The following is a 12,147-nucleotide window of genomic DNA, read 5'->3' on the forward strand; positions in this document are numbered from 1 at the left end:
ATTTTTGTTCTCCAAGTTTGGGAAATTCCACTAGTTCAACCCTAATAGCTCGGAATTTTATCAGAAAGAGATTTTTCTACACATGTTTTAAAAACTGGATATGCATGCTTGGAACATGTTAAAGATTCAAATGTCCTATGGATCCAAACCTTTTAAATGGAATAACATTAAATTCCCATGTGAACGTGCGGTGGGATATTTACCCGAGTCAAACAAGCCATTATTTTTCCCATTTACAAAAAGTTGACCTAACGATCATAGATGATTGTAATTGATATATCATGTGTAAGGGGCTATATTTTTGTAAGGAATGACTTATGGATTAGGAGTCAACACTCAGTTAAAAATCCCCCGCCTCCCCCTTTTCCCGATGATTGCAGAACCTGATACATAAAAACTAAAAAGAGTTCACAATCCCTAAAAATTATAGTCACTTTTTGGAATTATCTCTCTCTACATTTGTGCATTGTGAATTTCCACTTAAGATGTGAACTTATTCTTAAATAAAAACTTGAGTTGTCACTTTCCTTTCATCTCATAAAAAAAAGAGAGAAAAGGCAAATAGATCACAACAAAAAGAAAATTTTAGAGTTTATGTATGGAAAGAATTTAAAGCAATAAAAAATGTTAGAAAAGAAAATTTATTCATACACCACAAATGAACACAAAATTTTTGCTATCCAAGCTTGGGATATTCCACTAGTTCAATCCTAATTGTTCGGAATTTTATAAAAAAAGAGATTTTTCAAAACATGTTTTAAAAAATAGATATGCATGTTAGAAACATGTTAAAGATGCAAATGACCTATGGATCCAAACCTTTTAAAGTGAATAACATTAAATTCCCAAGAAAACGTGCTGTGGGATATTTACCCGAGTCAAACAAGCCAATGTTTTGCCCACTTACAAAAAGCTGACCTAATGATCAAAGAGGATTTTAAAGAGATTTATCATGCGTAACAGGCTATATTTTTATAAGGAATGACTGATGGATTGGGAGTCAATACTTAGTTAAAAATCCCCCGCCTCCCCCTTTTCCCGACGATTGCAGAACATGATATATAAAAACTAAAAAGAGTTTAAAATCCTAAAAAATTACAGACACTTTTTGGAATTATCTCTCTACATTTGTGCATTGTACTTTTCCATTTTAGATGTATACTTTTTTCTTAAATCCAAACTTGAGATTTCACCTTCCGTTCATCTCGTAAACAAAAAAAGATATAAAAGGCAAATAGATCACAAAAAAATGAAAATTTTAGAGTTCTTGTATGGAAAGAATTTTAAGCAATAACAAAAGCAAGTAAAGAAAATTTATTCACACACCACAAATGAACACAAAATTTTTGTAATCCAAGTTTGGGAAATTCCACTCGTTCAACCCTAATAGCTCAGAATTTTATAAGAAAGAGATTTTTCTACACATGTTTTAAAAAATAGATATGCATGCTTGAAACATGTTAAACCTGAAAATGATCTATGGATCCAATCCTTTTAATGAGAATAACATTAAATCCCCAAATGAACATGCGGTGGGATATTTACCCGAGTCAAACAAGCCATTCTATTGCTCATTTAAAAAATGCTAACCTAACGATCATAGATGATTGTAAAGTGATTTATCATGTGTAACGGGCTATATTTTTGTAAGGATTGTCTTATGGATTGGGACTCAACACTCAGTAAAAAATCCTCCGCCTCCCCCTTTTCCCAACTATTGAAAAATCTTATATATAAGAACTAAAAATAATTTAAAATTCCTAAAAATTACTAACACTTTTTGGAATTATCTCTCTCTAAATTCGTGCATTGGGGAATTCCATTTTAGATGTATAATTTTTTATTAAATAAAAACTTGAGTTTTCACTTTCCCATCATCTCGTAAACAAAAAAAAAGATAAAAGGTAAATAGATCACAACAAAATGAAAATTTTAGAGTTTATCTATGGAAAGAATATAAAGCCATAACAAATGTACGTAAAGAAAATTTAATCACACCCCACAAATGAACACAAAAATTTTATTCTCCAAGTATGGGAAATTCCACTAGTTGAACCCTAATAGCTCGGAATTTTATAACAAAGAGATTTTTCTACACATGTTTTAAAAAATGGATATGCATGCTTGAAACATGTTAAACATGCAAATGACCTATGCTTCCAAACATTTTAATGTGAATAACATTAAATCCCCAAGTGAACGTGCGGTGGGATATTTACCCGAGTCAAACACGCCATTCTTTTGCTCATTTAGAAAAAGCTGACGTAACGATCATAGATGATTGTAAAGTGATTTATCATGCGTTATGGGCTATATTTTTGTGAGGATTGTCTTATGGATCGGGAGTCAACACTCAGTTAAAAATGCCCTGCCTCCCCATTTACCTTACGATTGAAAAACCTGATATATAAAAAATAAGAAGAGTTTACAATCCCTAAAAATTACATACACTTTTTGGAATTATCTCTCTCTAAATTTGTGCATTTAGCATTTTCATTCTAGATGTATATTTTTTTAATAAATCAAAACTTGAGCTTTCACTTTCCTATCATCTCGTAAACAAAAAAAGAGATAAAAGGCAAATAGATTACAACAAAATGAAAGTTTTAGATTTATGTACGGAAAAAATTTAAAGCAATAACAAATGTAAGTAAAGAAATTTATTCACACACCACAAATGAACACAAATTTTTTGTTATCCAAGCTTGGGAAATTCCACTAGTTCAACCCTAATAGCTCGAAATTTTTTAAGGAAGAGATTTTTCTACACATGTTTTAAAAAATGGATATGCATGCTTGAACAGGTTAAAAAATAGAAATGACCTATGGATCCAAACCTTAAAGCAAATAACATTAAATTCCCAAGTGAATGTGCGGTGGGATATTTACCTGAGTCCAACAAGCCATTATTTGGCCTGTTTACAAAAAACAGACCTAACGATCATAGATGATTTTAAAGTGATTTATCATGCGTAACGGGCTATATTTTTGTAAGGAATGACTTATGGATTGGGAGTCAACACTTAGTTAAAAATCCCCTACCTCCCCCTTTTCCTGACGATTGCAGAACTAGATATATAAAAACTAAAAAGAGTTTATAATCCCTAAAAATTACATAGACTTTATGGAATTATATCTCTCAACATTTGTGCAATGTGAATTGCCATTTTAGATCTATTCTTTTTTCTTAAATCAAAACTTGAGCTTTCACTTTCCCTTCATCTAATAAACAAAAAAAGATATAAAAGGCAAATAGATCACAACAAAATGAAAATTTTAGAGTTTTTGTATGGAAAGAATTTAAATCGATAACAAATGTAAGTAAAGAAAATTTATTCACACACCACAACTGAACACGAAAGTTTTGTTGTCCAGGTTTGGGAAATTCCACTAGTTCAACCCTAATAGCTCGGAAACATGCTTGAAACATGTTAAACATGCAAATCACCTATGGATCCAAACCTTTTAACGAGAATAACATTAAATTCCCAAGTAAACGTGCGGTGGGATATTTACCCAAGTCAAACAAACCATTATTTTGCCCATTTACAAAAAGTTGACCTAACGATCATTGGTGATTGTAAAGTGATTTATCATGCGTAACGGGCTACATTTTTGTAAGGAATGACTTAAAGATTGGGAGTCAACACTCAGTTAAAAATCCCTCGCCTCCCCCTTTTACCGACGATTGCAGAACCTAATAGATGAACATTAAAAAGAGTTTACAATTCCCAAAAATTATAAACACTTTTTGGAATGATCTCTCTCTACATTTGTGCATTGTACATTTCCATTTTAGATGTATACTTTTTCCTTAAATAAAAACTTGAGTTCTCACTTTCCGTTCATCTCGTAAACAAAAAAAGGATATAAATGGCAAATAGATCACAACAAAATGAAAATTTTGAGAGTTCATGTATGGAATGAATTTAAAACGATAGAAAATGCAAGTAAAGAAAATTTATTCACACACCACAAATGAACAAAAAAGTTTTGTTATCCAAGTTTTGTATATTCCATTTGTTCAACTCTAATAGCTCAGAATTTTATAAGAAAGATATTTTTCTTCTCATGTTTTAAAAAATGGATATGCATGCTTGAAACATGTTTAATATGGAAATGACCTATTGATCCAAATCATTTAAAGTGAATAATATTAAATTCCCAGGTGAACGTACGATGGGATATTTACTCGAGTCAAACAAGACATTATTTTACCCATTTACAAAAAGTTGAAATAACGATCATAGAGGATTGTAAAGTGATTTATCATACATAACGGACTATATTTTTGTAAGGAATGACTTATGGATTGAGATTCAACACTCAGTTAAAATTCCCCCACCTCCCCCTTCTCCGACGATTGTTGAACCTAATATATAAAAACTAAAAAGACTTTACAATCCCTAAAAATTACAGACACTTTTTCGAATTATCTCTCTCTACATTCTTGCATTGTGCATTTCCATTTGAGATGTATACTTTTTTCTTAATTTAAAACTTGAGTTTTCACTTTCCCTTCATCTCGTAAAAAAAAAAAGAGATTAAAGGAAAATAGATCGCAACAAAATGAAAATTTTAGATTTTATGTATGGAAAGAATTTAAAGTAATAAAAAATTTAAGTAAATAAAATTTATTCACACACCACAAATGAACCCAAAAGTTTTGTTATCCAAGTTTGGGAAATGCCACTTGTTCAATCCTAACAGCTTAGATATTTATAAGGAAAAGAATTTTCTAGATATGATTCAAAAAATGGATATGCATGCTTGAAACATGCTAAAGATGCAAATGACCTATGGATCCAAACCTTTAAAAGAGAATAACATTAAATTCCAAAGTCAACGTGCGGTGGGATATTTCCTCGAGTCAAACAAGCCATTATTTTGCCCATTTACAAAAAGCTGACCTAACAATCATAGATGATTGTAAAGTGATTTATCATGCATAAAGGGCTATATTTTTGTAAGGAATGACTTATGGATTTGGAGTCAACACTCAGTTAAAAATCCCCAGCCTCCCCCTTTTCCCAACGATTGCAGAACCTGACATATAAAAGCTAAAAAGTGTTTACAATCCAAAAAAATTACACACTTTTTGGAATTATCTCTCTCTATGTTTGTGCATTGTGCATTTCCATTTTAGATGTATACTTTTTTCTTAAATAAAAAATTGAGTTCTCACTTTGCCTTCATCTCGTAAACAAAAAAAGACATAAAAGGCAAATAGATCGCAACAAAATGAAAATTTTAGAGTTTAAGTATGGAAATAATTGAAAGCAATCACAAATGTAAGTAAAGAAAATTTATTCACTCACCAAAAATGAACACAAAAGTTTTCTTATCCAGTTTTGGAAATTCCACTATTTCAACCCAAATAGCTCGAAATTTTATAAGAAAGAGCTTTTTCTATACATGTTTTAAAAAATGGATATGCAAGCTTGAAACATGTTAAAGATGCAAATGATCTATGGATCCAAACCTTTTAAAGAGAATAATATTAAATTCCCAAGTGACCGTGCAGTGGGATACTTACCTGAGTAGAATAAGCCATTATTTTGCCTATTTACGAAAGCTGACCAAACGGTTATAGTTGATTTAAAGTTATTTATCATGCATAACGAGCTTTATTTTGGTAAGGAATCACTTGTGGATTGGGAGTCAACACTCAATGAAAAATCCCCCGCCTTCCCCTTTTCCCAACCATTGCAGAACCTGATATAAAAAAACTAAAAAGAGTTTACAATCCGTAAAAATTATTGAAACTTTTTAGAATTATCTCTCTCTACATTTTTGCATTTGGCATTTCCATTTTAGATATACTTTTTTCTTAAATAAAAACTTCAGCTTTCACTTTCCCTTCATCTCGTAAAAAAAAAAAGAGAAAAGGCAAATAGATCACAACAAAATGAAAATTTTAGAGTTTATGTATGGAATGAATTTAAAGCAATAACAAATGTAAGTAAAGAAAATTTATTCACACACCACAAATGAACAAAAAAATTTTGTTATCCAAGTTTGGGAAATTCCACTAGTTCAACCCTAATAGATCGGAATTTTATAAGAAAGATATTTTTCTACACATGTTTTAAAAAATGGATATGAATGCTTGAAAAATGTTAAACATGTCAATGACCTATGGATCCATACCTTTTAAATAGAATAAAATTAAATTCCCAATTGAACGTGCAGAGGGATATTTACCTGAGTCAAACAAGCCATTATTTCTCCCATTTGCAAAAGTTGACCTAACGATCATAGATGATTGTAAGTGATTTATCAAGCGTAACAAGCTATATTTTTTTAAGGAATGACTTATGGATTGGGAGTCAAGACTCAGTTTAAAATGCCCTGCCTCCACCTTTTCCCGATGATTACAAAACCTGATATATAAAAACTAAAAAGACTTTACAATCCCTAAAACTTACTGACACTTTCTGGAATTATCTCTCTCTACATTTGTGCATTGTACATTTTCATTTTAGATGTATACTTTTTTCTTAAATCAAAACTTGAGTTTTCTCTTTCCCTTCTACTCGTAAACAAAAAAATATATAAAAGGCACATAGATCACAACAAAATGAAAATTTTGGAGTTTATGTATGGAAAGAATTTAAAGCGATAACAAATGTAAGTAAAGAAAATTTATTCACACACCACAAATGAACACTAAAGTTTTGTTATCCAAGTTTGGGAAAATTCCACTTGTTCAACCCTAATAGCTCGGAATTTTATAAGAAAGAGATTTTTCTACACACGTTTTAAAAAATGGATATACATGCTTTAAAATAATTAAAGATGGAAATGACCTATGGATCGAAACCTTTTAAAGAGAATAACATGAAATTCCCAAGTGAACATGCGATGGGATATTTACCCTAGTGAAACAAGCCACTATTTTGCCCATTTATAAAAATCTAACCAAATGATCATAGATGATTGTAAAGTGATTTATCATACATAACGGGCTATATTTTTGTAAGGAATGAATTATGGATTGGGAGTTAACACTCAGTTAAAAAACTCACGCCTCCCTCTTTTCCCGACAATTGCAGAACCTGATATAAAAAAACTAAAAATAGTTTACAATCCCTAAAAATTTCAAACACTTTATGAAATTATCTCTTTCAAAATTTGTGCATTGTGCATTTCCAATTTAGATGTATACTTTTTTCTTAAATTAAAACATGAGTTTTCACTTTCCCTTCATCTCGTAAACAAAGAAAGAGATAAAAGCCAAATAAATCACAACAAAATGTAAAATTTAGAGTTTCTGTATGGAAAGAATTTAAGGAAATAAAAAATGTAAGTAAATAAAATTTATTCACACACCACAAATGAACACAAGAGTTTTGTGAACAAAGCTTGGGAAATTCCATTAGTTCAACCCTAAAAGCTCAGAATTTTTTAAGAAAGAGATTTCTCTAGACATGTTTTAAAAAATGGATATGCATTCTTGAAACATGTTAAAGATGCAAATGACTTATGGATCCAAACTTTTAAAGAGAATAACATTAAATTCCCAAAGTGAAGGTGCGGTGGGATATTTACCTGAGTCAGACAAGCCATTATTTTGCCCATTTACGAAAAGCAGACCTAACGATCATAGATGATTGTAAAGTGATTTATCATGCGTACCGAGCTATATTTTTGTATGGAATGAGTTACGGATTGGGCATCCACACTCTGTTAAAAATCCCACGACTCCCCCTTTTCCCGACGATTGCAAAACCCGATATATAAAAACTAAAAATAGTTTACAATCCCTAAAAATTATAGAAACTTTTTGGTATTATCTCACTCTACATTTGGGCATTGTGCATTTCCATTTTAGATGTACACTTTTTTCTTTAATCAAAACTTGAGTTTTCACTTTCCCTTTATCTTGTAAAAAAAAAAAGAGATAAAAGCCAAATAGATCACAACAAAATGAAAATTTTAGAGTTTATGATTGGAAAGAATTTAAAGCAATAACAAATCTAAGCAAAAAAAAATTATTCACACACCACAAATGAACACAAAAGTTTTGTTATCCAAGTTTGGGAAATTCCATTTGGTCAACCATTATAGCTCGGAATTTTATAAGAAAGAGATTTTTCTACACATGTTTTTAAAAATGGCTATACATGCCTGAAACATGTTAAAGATGCCATTCACCTATAAAACCAAACCTCTTTAAGCTAATAACATTAAATTCCCAAGTGAACGTGTGGTAGGATATTTACCCAAGCCAAACAAGCCATTATTTTGCCCATTTACTAATAGCTGACCTAACGAACATAGATGATTGTAAAGTGATTTATCATGTGTAACGGGCAATATTTTTTTAACGAATGATTTATGGATTGGGAGTCAACACTCAGTTAAAAATCCTCCACCTGCCCCTTTTCCCGACAAATGCTGAACTTGATAAATAAAAATTACAGACACTTTATGGAATTATCTCTCTACATTTGTGCATTGGGCATTTCAAGTTTAGATGTATACTTTTTTCTTAAATCTAAAACTGAATTTTCACTTTCCCTTCATCTCGTAAACAAAAAAAGAGATAAATGGCAAATAGATCACAACAAAATGAAAATTTTAGAGTTTATGTATGGAAAGAATTTAAAGCAATAACAAATGTAAGTAAAGAAAATTTATTCACACACCACAAATGAACACAAAATTTTTGTTAACCAAGTTTGAGAAATTCCACTAGTTCAACCCTAATAGCTTGGAATTTTATCAGAAAGAGATTTTTCTACACGTTTTTAAAAATGGATATGCATGCTTGAAACATGTTAAAGATTAAAATAACCTATGGATCCAAACCTTTTCAAGATAATAACATTAAATTTCCAAGTGAACGTTCGGTGGGATATTTCCTCGAGTCAAACAAGCCATTATTTTTCCCATTTACAAAAAGCTGACATAACGATTATAGATGATTGTAAAGTGATTTATCATGCATAACAGTCTATATTTTTTTAAGGAATGACTTACGAATTAGGAGTCAACACTCAGTTAAAAATCCCCCACGTCGCCCTTTTCCCGACGATTGCAGAACCTATTATATAAAAACTAAAAAGAGTTTACAATCTCTAAAAATTATAGACACGTTTTTGGAATTATCTCTCTCTATATTTGTGCATTGTGCATTTCCATTTTAGATGTATCCTTTTTATTAAATCAAAACTTGCGTTTTCACTTTCCCTTCATCTCGTAAACAAAAAAAGAGATTAAAGGCAAAAAGATAACAACAAAATGAAAATTTTAGAGTTTATGTGTGGAAAGAATTTAAAGCAATAACAAATGTTAGTAAAGAAAATTTATTCACACACCACAAATGAACGCAAAAGTTTTGTTAACCAAGTTTGGGAAATTCCACTAGTTCAACCCTAATAGCTCGGAATTTTATAAAAAAGAGATTTTTCTACACATGTTTTTAAAAATGGATATGCATGCTTGAAACATGTTAAAGATGCAAATGACCTATGGATCCAAACTGTTTAAAGAGAATAACATTAAATTCTCAAGTGATCGTGTGGTGGGATATTTACCCCAGTGAAACAAGCCATTATTTTGCCCATTTACAAAATTCTGACCTAACGATCATAGATCATTGTTAACGTGATTTATCATGTGTAACGGGCTATATTTTTGTAAGGAATGACTTATGGATTGGGAGTCAACACTAAGTTAAAAATCCCCCGCCTCCCCCTTTTTTTGACGTTTACAGAACCTGATATATAAAAACAGAAAAGAGTTTACATTCCCTGAAATTTACAGATACTTTTTGGAATTATCTCTCTCTCCATTTGTACATTGTGCATTTCCATTTTAGATGTATACTTTTTTCTTAAATCAAAACTTGAGTTTTCACTTTCCCTTCATCTCTTAAACAAAAAAAGAGATAAAAGGCAAATAGATCACAACAAAAAGAAAATTTTAGAGTTTATGTATGGAATGAATTTAACGCAATAACAAACATCAGAAAAGAAAATATATTCACACACCACAAATGCACACAAATGTTTTGTTATCCAAGTTTGGGAAAATTCCACTCGTTCAAAACTAAAAGCATTGAATTTTACAAGAAAGAAATTTTTCTACACATGTTTTAAAAAATGGATATGCCTGCTTGAAACATATTAAACATGCAAATGACCAATGGATCCAAACCTTTTAATGACAATAACATTGAATCCCCAAGTGAATGTGCGGTGGGATATTTACCCGAGTCAAACAAGCCATTATTTTGCTCATTTACCAAAAGTTGACCTAACTATCGTAGATGATTGTAAAGTGATTTATCATGCGTAACGGGCAATATTTTTGTAAGGAATGACTTATGGATAGGGAGTAAACACTCAGTTAAAAATCCCTAGCCTCCCCCATTTCCCGACGATTGCAGAATCGATATATTAAAACTACAAAGAGTTTACAATCCCTAAAAATTATAGACACATTTTGGAATTATCTCTCTCTACATTTCTGCATTGTGCATTTCAATTTTAGATGTGTACTTTTTTCTTAAATCCAAACTTGAGTTTTCACTTTCCCTTCATCTCGTAAACAAAAAAAGAGATAAAAGGCAAATAGATCACAACAACATGAAAATTTTAGAGTTTGTGTATGGAAAGAATTGAAAGAAATAACAAATGTAAGTAAAAAGAAATTATTCACACACCAAAAATGAATAGAAAAGTTTTGTTATCCAAGTTTGGGAAATTCCACTTGTTGAACCCTTATAGCTCGAAATTTTTTAAGAAAGAGATTTTGCTACACAAGTTTTAAAAAATGGCAATGCATGCTTGAAACATGTTAAAGATGCAAATGAGCTATGGATCCAAACCTTTTAAAGGTAATAACAATAAATTTCTAAGCGAATGTGTAGTGGGATATTTACCCAAGTCAAACAAGCCATTATTATGCCCATTTACAAATAGCAGTCCCAACGATCATAGATGATTGTAAAGTGATTTATCATGTGTAACGGGCTATATTTTTTTTAAGGTGATTTATGTATTGGGAGTGAACACTAAGTTAAAAATCCCCCGCCTCCCCATTTTCCCGACGATTGCAGAACTTGATATATAAAAATTAAAAATAGTTTACACGCCCTAAAAATTACTGACACTTTTTGAAATTATCTCTCTCTACATTTGACCATTGTGCATTTCAATTTTAGATGTATACTTTTTTCCTAAATCAAAACTTGATTTTTCACTTTCCCTTGACATCGTAAACAAAAAAAGAGATAAACGACAAATAGATCACAACAAAATGAAAATTTTAGAGTTGATGTAAGGAAAAAATTTAATGCGATAACAAATGTAAGTAAATTAAATTTATTCACACACCACAAATGAACACAAAAGTTTTGTTAACCAAGTTCGGGATATTCCACTAGTTCAACCTTTTTAGTTCGGAATTTTATAAGAAAGAGATTTTTCAACACATGTTTTAAAAAATGGATATGCATGCTTCAAACATGTTAAAGATTCAATTGCCTTATGGATCCAAACCTTTTAAAGAGAATAACTTTAAATTCTTAAGAGAACGTGCGGTGGGATAATTACCCTAGTCAAACAAGCCATTATTTTGCCCATTTACAAAAAGTTGACCAAATGATCATAGATGATTGTAAAGTGATTTATCATGCGTAACGTGCAATATTTTTGTAAGGAATGACTTATGGAATGCGAGTCAACACTCAGTTAAAAATTCCTCGCCTCCCACTTTTCCCGACGATTGCAGAACCTGATATATAAAAACAAAAAAGAGTTTAAAATCCCTAAAAATTACAGATACTTTCTGGAATTATCTCTCTCTACATTTTTGCATTGTACGTTTCCATTTTAGATGTATACTTTTATCTTATATTAAAACTTGAGTTTTCACTTTCCCTTCATGTCGTAAACAAAAAAAGAGATAAAAGGCAAATAGATCTCAATAAATTAAAAATTTTAGATTTTATGTATGGAAAGAATTTAAAGCAATAAAAAATGTAAGTAAAGAAAATTTATTCACACACCACAAATGAACACAAAAGTTTAGTTATCCAAGCTTAGGAAAATTCCACTAGTTCGACCCTAATAGCTCAGAATTTAATAAAAAAAAGATTTTTCTACACATGTTTTAAAAAATGGATACGCAGGCTTT

Source organism: Aristolochia californica, unplaced genomic scaffold (genome assembly GCF_029961685.1).
Source record: "Aristolochia californica isolate CCGP_79_NKW_82.1479 unplaced genomic scaffold, dmAriCali1.0.hap1 SCAF_8, whole genome shotgun sequence".
Lineage (NCBI taxonomy): Eukaryota > Viridiplantae > Streptophyta > Magnoliopsida > Piperales > Aristolochiaceae > Aristolochia > Aristolochia californica.